The following is a 7,449-nucleotide window of genomic DNA, read 5'->3' on the forward strand; positions in this document are numbered from 1 at the left end:
CCCTTCACTCCCTGAAACAAACAAACAAAAACACCTGAACAGTGCACTTTTAACTCTCGAACCGGGAAGTAGCCAGAGGACCAGGAGTTCAAGATCTGCCTTAGCACAAAGTAAAATTGAGGCCAGCTTGGGCAGACTAGACACTGTCTCAAAAGTAAGTGGGGAGGACAGGGACTGACCACAACTACCTCCATAACAGTAACTGAATCAAAGCAATTAAAACCAAGCCACATTGCAAAGAAAAGCTCAATTTTGTTTCTCAGCAGGTTATCAATTTTCCTTTCCCAGGGAAAGTCAATAAAGTCAAGGAAGGGCCTCAAAATAAAAGCTCAAAAGTAGTTGGAGACAGGTGGTAGTGCACGCCATTAATCCCAGCACTCAGAAGGCAGAGGCAGGTGGATCTCTCTGAGTTGGAGCCCAGCCTAGTCTACAGAGCAAGTTTCCCAGACAGGCAGAACTGTTACACAGAGAAACTCTGTTTCAAGCACATGCACACACGTGCACCACCACGCACAAAAATAGTTTGAACTGGGACAGCAAGATGGTGCATCAGGTAAGGCACTTACCAGCCAGTCCAATGACTTGAATTCAATCTACAGAATTCCCACGGTGGAAGGAGAGGACCAACTTCCTCTGCCTCTCACAGCTGTTTTCTGACCATACACGCACACCCTGGCAAGCCCCACCACCATGTATACACCATATAAATGTAAAAAAACACGTTTTAGTTTAATCTACCAGTCCTGTCACCTAATAGCCAACATATTACCAGAAATACCAAGGAGTGAGCCATAAGTTTACTAAGATCCTTTTTAATAGCATTCAATCTCGACTGAGCACCCTTGTCTCTAGTAAAACTCTCTAAACCTCAGCTGCCTAATTTAGGAAATGAGGAGGTGAAATTAAAATAACTATTTCCTTCTAACGAACTTTTACTTCCAGTACCACAAGAGCAAATTTCACCCTATCACTTAGCACCAATATTTTGCTCAAAATTATGAAGAAAAAAAAAAAGATCTGTCTTTTCTTTCTTTTTTCCCAAGACAGAGTCTCACTATGTAGCTCTGGCTATCCTGGAACTCACTCTGTAGACCAGGCTAGTCTTGAATTCACAGATTCACCACTGCTGGCTGCCAAGTCTTTTCTTAAAAGACCTGAGACTTTTGAATTAGCCAGCCATAGTCAAGAGGCATTTAAGATTTTTGACAGGCTGAGCTGTGGTGGTGCATGCTTTTAATCCCAGCACTTGGGAAGCAGGGGCAGGTGGATCTCTGTGAGTTCCAGGCCAGCCTGGTCTACAGAGTGAGTTCCAGAACAGCCAGAGCTACATAGCTCTATAGCCCTAGCTGGCATGGAACTATGTAGACCAGACTGGCCTCAAACTTGTGGCAATTCTCCTGCTTCTGCCTGGGAATCCTGCAACTCAGGCATATGTCATGACACCCCACTCTGGTTCTAACCATCTGGAGTTTTGCAGGATTAATATACACATATTCTAGGGTTAACAATAGCACTCCGTGGTAGAGCTTGACTAGCTTATGCTTGCATTCAATCCCAGTACTGGGGGGAGGAGGTTTATGGGAACAAAGTGCATGAATAGTTCAGCAGAAAAAGTTAGTTTTTATAATTTCAAAACATGCATTAATTGCCCCAACAGCACTTCCCTCAACCAGAAAAATAAAAAATATAGACTACTGCTAATGAAGTTTCCTCCAGGAAGCCTGCTGAGACAGAATTTTTTTTAAAAAATGTAACTCTGCCTTTTCTTTTCTTTTCTTTCTTTTTTCAGATGCTGGCCCAAAGCTGAGTTATGTTTTCTCTGAAATGCTGGACTTTCTCAGTTTTTCTGACCTCCATGTCTAAGTTCAAAGGCATGACTTTGGGGGTGCAACAGGAACTGACTGTTGTCCCAGGAAAGGGAACTCAGTTTCCAGCACTGCACTGACTGTTCATAACCACCTGTAACTTCTGCTCCAGGATCTTATGCTGTCTTCTGACCTCTGCAGACACCTGCACACATCTGGCATACACTGACACAGACACAAATAAAAATTTGACTTTCTCAGGCCTGGCTGTGTTGGTGCACACCTTTAATCCCAGCACTTGGAAGGCAGAGGCAGGCGGATCTCTGTGAGTTCGAGGCCAGCCTGGTCTACGAGCGAGATCCAAGACAGGCACCAAAACTTGTCTCAAAGAAACCTTGTCTCAAAAAAAACAAAAAAACTCTAGTTAATCATATACATCATATATTTTAAGAAAGACCTCTTTCCCTTCCCTCATAATTCCCCTTGGTTACTTCATCTATCCTAATACAATCTCTGGAACAGAATGTTGGGCTTAGTTTGGAATATAGAAAAGAGATTCCCTCCACCTGGGTGACTACAGAGAAAACAGTGTACTTCACCAATGTGTTTTTATCTTTGGTCAAAAAAAAAAAAAAAAAAAAAACTTGTAATTTTAATTTTCTTCCTTCCTTCCTTTTTTCCCTTCCTTCCTTCCTTCCTTCCTTCCTTCCTTCCTTCCTTCCTTCCTTCCTTCCTTCCTTCCTTTTTCTTTCTTAAAGACAGGTCTCATATTACCCAGGCTGGCCTTGAACTCCTGGATCCTCCTGCTTTTCTGTTGGGGGTAGTGGTACAGGTCTTTAATCCCAGCACTCAGGAGGCAGAAGCAGATGGATCTCTATGAGTTCAAGGCCAGCCTAATATACAGAATGAGTTTCAGGACAGCCAGGGCTACACAGTGGGGGGGGGGGGGGAGAATAAGGTTGAACTTAAAAGAATAAAATAACACTAGGCACAGTGTCATCCACCTGTATTCTCAGCTCAGGAGGCTGAAGCTGGAAGATTATAAATTAAGACACCAACCTGGGTAACACAGGAAGACTCTATCTCAGAAAAGAAGAAGGAGGAGGAGGAGGAGGAGAAAAGGCTAAGGCTAGAGTTAGTGGTTCATTTCTGTATATCTCAAGACTAATGCAGGAGGATCACATCAAGTACACAAGACCTTAATGAAATCTTGGCTCATAAAAAAGCCAGCAAGCAAAAACAAAAACAAACAAACAAAAACCACAAAACCCACCAAAAACCAAAACCCTTCTCCCCCTCCCCTTATCCAGCTCTGATTTTTTTTTTAAATTTATTTTTATTTTATGTATGTTGGTGTTTTGCCATGGATATCGGGTCCCCTGGAACTGGAATTACAGACAGTTGTGAGCTACCATGTGAGTGCTGGGACTTGAACTCGGGTCCTCTGGAAGAGCAGTCAGTGCTCTTAACCACTGAGCCATCTCTCCAGCCCCCCCAGCTCTGATTCTTGTTATCTCTGTTCATACCACAGGCAGTAGTTTCCATTATATGATCAAAGAAAAAACAAGCTAATAAAACATTTTATAGTTTTCAGGTAGCATATATTTCAGCAAAGGTATTAATCAGAAGAGTTAGTATCAACCCAGGAGTCCACAGACAGCAACAAGTAAAACATACCATTTTGACACTCAAAGCTAACTTTAAAGTATACATATCAACTAATCTCAGATACTAGACAACTACAAAACAAACTGTAATTATACCTGACACTGAGCTTAAACATATAATAAAATAAATTTATATTTATTATAAATAAATAAATATATTTAAACAAAAAACAATGATACTCTGAAGAGCCAAGTGTGGTTGAATTGAATGTACCTGTATATCAGCTAGTAACTAAAGCAGTCTAAGGCAGAAGGATTGACTGAAGTCCCTGGAGTCCAGGGCCAGTCCAGTAAGACCTGATGTTCTTTGTTGTGGTTTAAAAAGTAGTAGGGAGATTAGGCTGGCAGGATGGCTCAGTGGGTAAGAGCATTTGTCACCAAGTACACAGGAAGTCTGAGGACCCACATGACCGAAGGAGAAAAAACAGTACCTGTAAGTTGTTCTCTAGCTTCCACTTAGCATATACATGCGTACATACCTTCACTCTCAAAATAAAAAATATATATATTAAAATTTTAAAAGCAGAAGAAAGTAGGCCTGATGAAACACATATGGTAGCTCATGCCGATTAGAACAAAAACAAAGCAAAAAGCAAACAAGAAATCTGAAGAACCGCAGGTGTGGGACTATAACCCTATCTGACAAGCCAGAGCTATACAGCAAACCTTGCCTCAAAAAACAGCTAGCTGGGGCTGGAAAGATGGTTCAGTGGTTAAGAGCACTGACTACTCTTCAAGAGGACCCAGGTTCAATTCTCAGCACCCACATGATGGCTCAGAACTGTCTGTGGCTCCAGTTCTAGGGGACCTGACACCCTCACACAGACATACATGCAGGAAAAACACCAATGAAAATTGAAAGGAAAGAAAGGAAAAACAACAACAACTAGCTTGCCAAGTGTAGTGATACACAACTTTAATTCCAGCACTTGGAAGTCAGAGGCAGGCAGATTTCCGAGGTTAAGGCCAGCCTGGTCTACAAAAGAAAACAAAACAAAACAAAAAGCTAGGTAGGTAGGGTGAGTATAGGAGCTGTGGGGTTATTCCCAAATCATTTATGGGTCTGAGAAAACCCAACAGATGAGCAAGGGGTGACTATTTCAGAAGGAACTACAGCTGAAGATCATCTGAGGTTTCAAAGGCCTTTCCTTTGGGGAGGCAAATGTGATTTTGATCAGTTTTTATTTCAGTGGAGCAATGTACATCTTGACATTTAACTGCCCTTGTAACTTCTACTTTGATTTCAAATCAAGACTCCAAATAGCTGGGTGTGATGTCGTACACCTTTAGTCCTCTGAGTTCCAGAATAGCATGGTCTACACAGAGAATTCTAGACCAACCAAGACAGCACCGTCAGACCCTGTCTCAAAATAACAACAAACACACACTCCAAACAGAAACTCTTGGCTCTCATTTCTAGTAAAAGCTGAACTTGACGACTTGAATTTTAAGTTATTAATTGACAGAAGAGAACAGAAAACCAGGATCTCAGAATCCTGAATAGATGGTCGTCAACAGTACTTCACCAGGGCTGATTTTATTAAGTGGGTGCCATTGTCCAAATAAAGAAGATGGGAAAAACAAAGGAAACGGATACATTCTTTTATGCACCAAACAGCAGAACCCAAGTGGCAAACTACATCATCATTTATTACCAATCAAAGCATAAGGAAAAGCACAGGATGGTTACTTTTATGATGACTATTTATTTGTTTGTTTGTTTGTTTGTTTGTTTTAGGTTTTTTGAGACAAGGTTTCTCTGTGTAGCTTTGCTCCTTTCCTACAGATCTCACTCTGTAGACCAGGCTGGCCTCCAACTCACAGAGATCTGCCTGCCTCTGTCTCCCAAGTGCTGGGATTAAAGGCGTTCGCCACCACCCACCGCCCACTGACAATTCATTTATAATTGACTCCTCCTCCAGATTCAAACATGGTAACAACTCCAATGGAAAAGATGGTTAATATCATTTCAGAGCTTATGGTTTGCCCAGTGTGGTGAGGCACACCTGTAATCCCGGCACTTGAGAGGCAGAAGCAGGAGGATCTCATGAGTTTGAGGCCAACCTGCTCTATATGTTGAGTAGCCAGGAAAGACTACATTGAGAGATCCTGCCTCAAAAATAAAACAAGAAAAAATGTGAAAAGTAATTAATATAAGTTAGGTGTGTTGTGGTGAAATAGGCCTATAATTCTAGCACCTACAAGGTAGAGAGGGAAAGCTAAAGAGTTCAAGCTCATGTGCTATATGATGAGTTTGAGGCACACCTTTGATATCAGCATCAGGAAGCAGAAGCAGATGGATCTCTCTGTGAGTTCAAGGCCAGCCTGGTCTACACATCAAGTTCTAGTCCCTGTCTCAAAACAAAAAGGGTATTTGCTCTTCTTTTCCAAAGGATTTCAAGTTCAAGTCATCCTTGTCAAGTGCTCACAACTGTATGAACTTCAGCTCCAGGGGATGCAGGCCTCTCTTTGTTCTCTAAGGGCACTCACACACAAAGTGACAGACACATATACAATTTTTTTCTTTTTGTTTTTTTGAGACAAGATCTATGTAGTCCTGGCTATCTTAGAACTTGCTATATAGACCAGACTGGCTTCTACCAGAGATCCTCCTACCTCTGCCTCCCCTATGCTGGGATTAAAAGCATGTGACGCCATGCCAGACACTAAAAAAATCTTTTTAAAAAAGAAGTGAGGGGGGAAAGATTAACTTGCTTTTTAGCAGAGATACTACCCAACTTGATAGGTGGGACGCTTGCTTAAATATCACTCACAAGAATGCCTGGAAGCCAGCCAGGCAGGCTGATCTATCTTAAGTTTGAGGCCAGCCAGAGCTACAGAGAGGAACACTGCCTTGAGGGAAAAAAGAAAAGAAAAAAGAAGAATGCCTGGCTAGGAAATACTTAAGAATTTCAAATAAGAAGCCACTGCATTAAAAAGAAAGTCACCTGAGTAGGAGGGATGGTTCAGCTGGCAATGGTGCTTGCTGTAGACAGGCCTGATGACCTGATTCAAGAACCAGAACTCTCATAAACGTGGAAGGAGGAAACCAGCCTCTGACACACACGCTCACACATATTATGCACATACATACAATAGAAAAATAATCAACTAAGCCAGGTGATGATGGCGCACACCTTTAATCCCAGAGCTCAGAGGCAGAGCCAGGTGGATCTCTGTGAGTTCGAGGCCCGCCTGGGCTACAGAGTGAGTTCCAGAAAAGGCGCAAAGCTACAAAAAAAAAAAAAGAAAAGAAAAAGAAAAAGAAAAGAAAATCAAATAAGTAAATTAAAAGGAAAACTGTCACTTTAATAAACATTATCCTTTTTCATGTTTATAAAGCAACAAGAATTGTTATGGCTCTCTAATGCTTTTAGAGGAAAGGCAAAAGCCACCTCTCCAAGAAACTAAAAATAGAGGCACATAAATAAAATTGCAGGTTATGAAGAAGGTATCTATGACTATGTTTCCTGTCTAAGCTGGAATGTTTAAGGTGGAACTCAAGCCCATTCAAAATGGTAAGGGCAAAATCCCAGGCCTAAGAAAAAATCACCTCTCAAGAAAAGCATCTAATACCCAGCTTCTCAGGCAACAGTTACTGAGGAACACTGGCACTCCTGACAGAGCCTCTAGAACAGCTTCTGATTCACCTCCCATACACAGCTTCCCTCCTACACACAATCTGTGGCTTTCCTTTGTGGGCCTTTCCAGCCCCCAATCTCCATCAATCTCTAACGACCCTGACCTCTCTACACTGCCCAGTTCCCTTGCAATTTCTTCATACATCATGGTAAGCATTCCTCCAGTCCATATCCGATTATGCAATATTCCCTCACAGCACAAGGAGTCACACACGCCCCTCCCCATCTTTCTTTCTGAGGCCTAACTACAGGCCTAACTAGGGCTCCTCTACAATGCAAGCCTCCATCTCATTTCTCCTCCCCCTTTAGGGTCTTCTGACCTTTACCACCACCACC

At 42.1% G+C, this 7,449-nt stretch overlaps 1 protein-coding gene across 8 annotated transcripts in view; it reads right to left on the reverse strand.

The window, feature by feature from the left end:
* Positions 1 to 7,449, reverse strand: part of Pip5k1a (phosphatidylinositol-4-phosphate 5-kinase type 1 alpha) — a 43,821-nt gene that overhangs the window by 35,023 nt on the left and 1,349 nt on the right. The window lies entirely within an intron of this gene.

This window comes from Peromyscus maniculatus, chromosome 6, assembly GCF_049852395.1.
Source record: "Peromyscus maniculatus bairdii isolate BWxNUB_F1_BW_parent chromosome 6, HU_Pman_BW_mat_3.1, whole genome shotgun sequence".
Classification (NCBI taxonomy): Eukaryota; Metazoa; Chordata; class Mammalia; order Rodentia; family Cricetidae; genus Peromyscus; species Peromyscus maniculatus.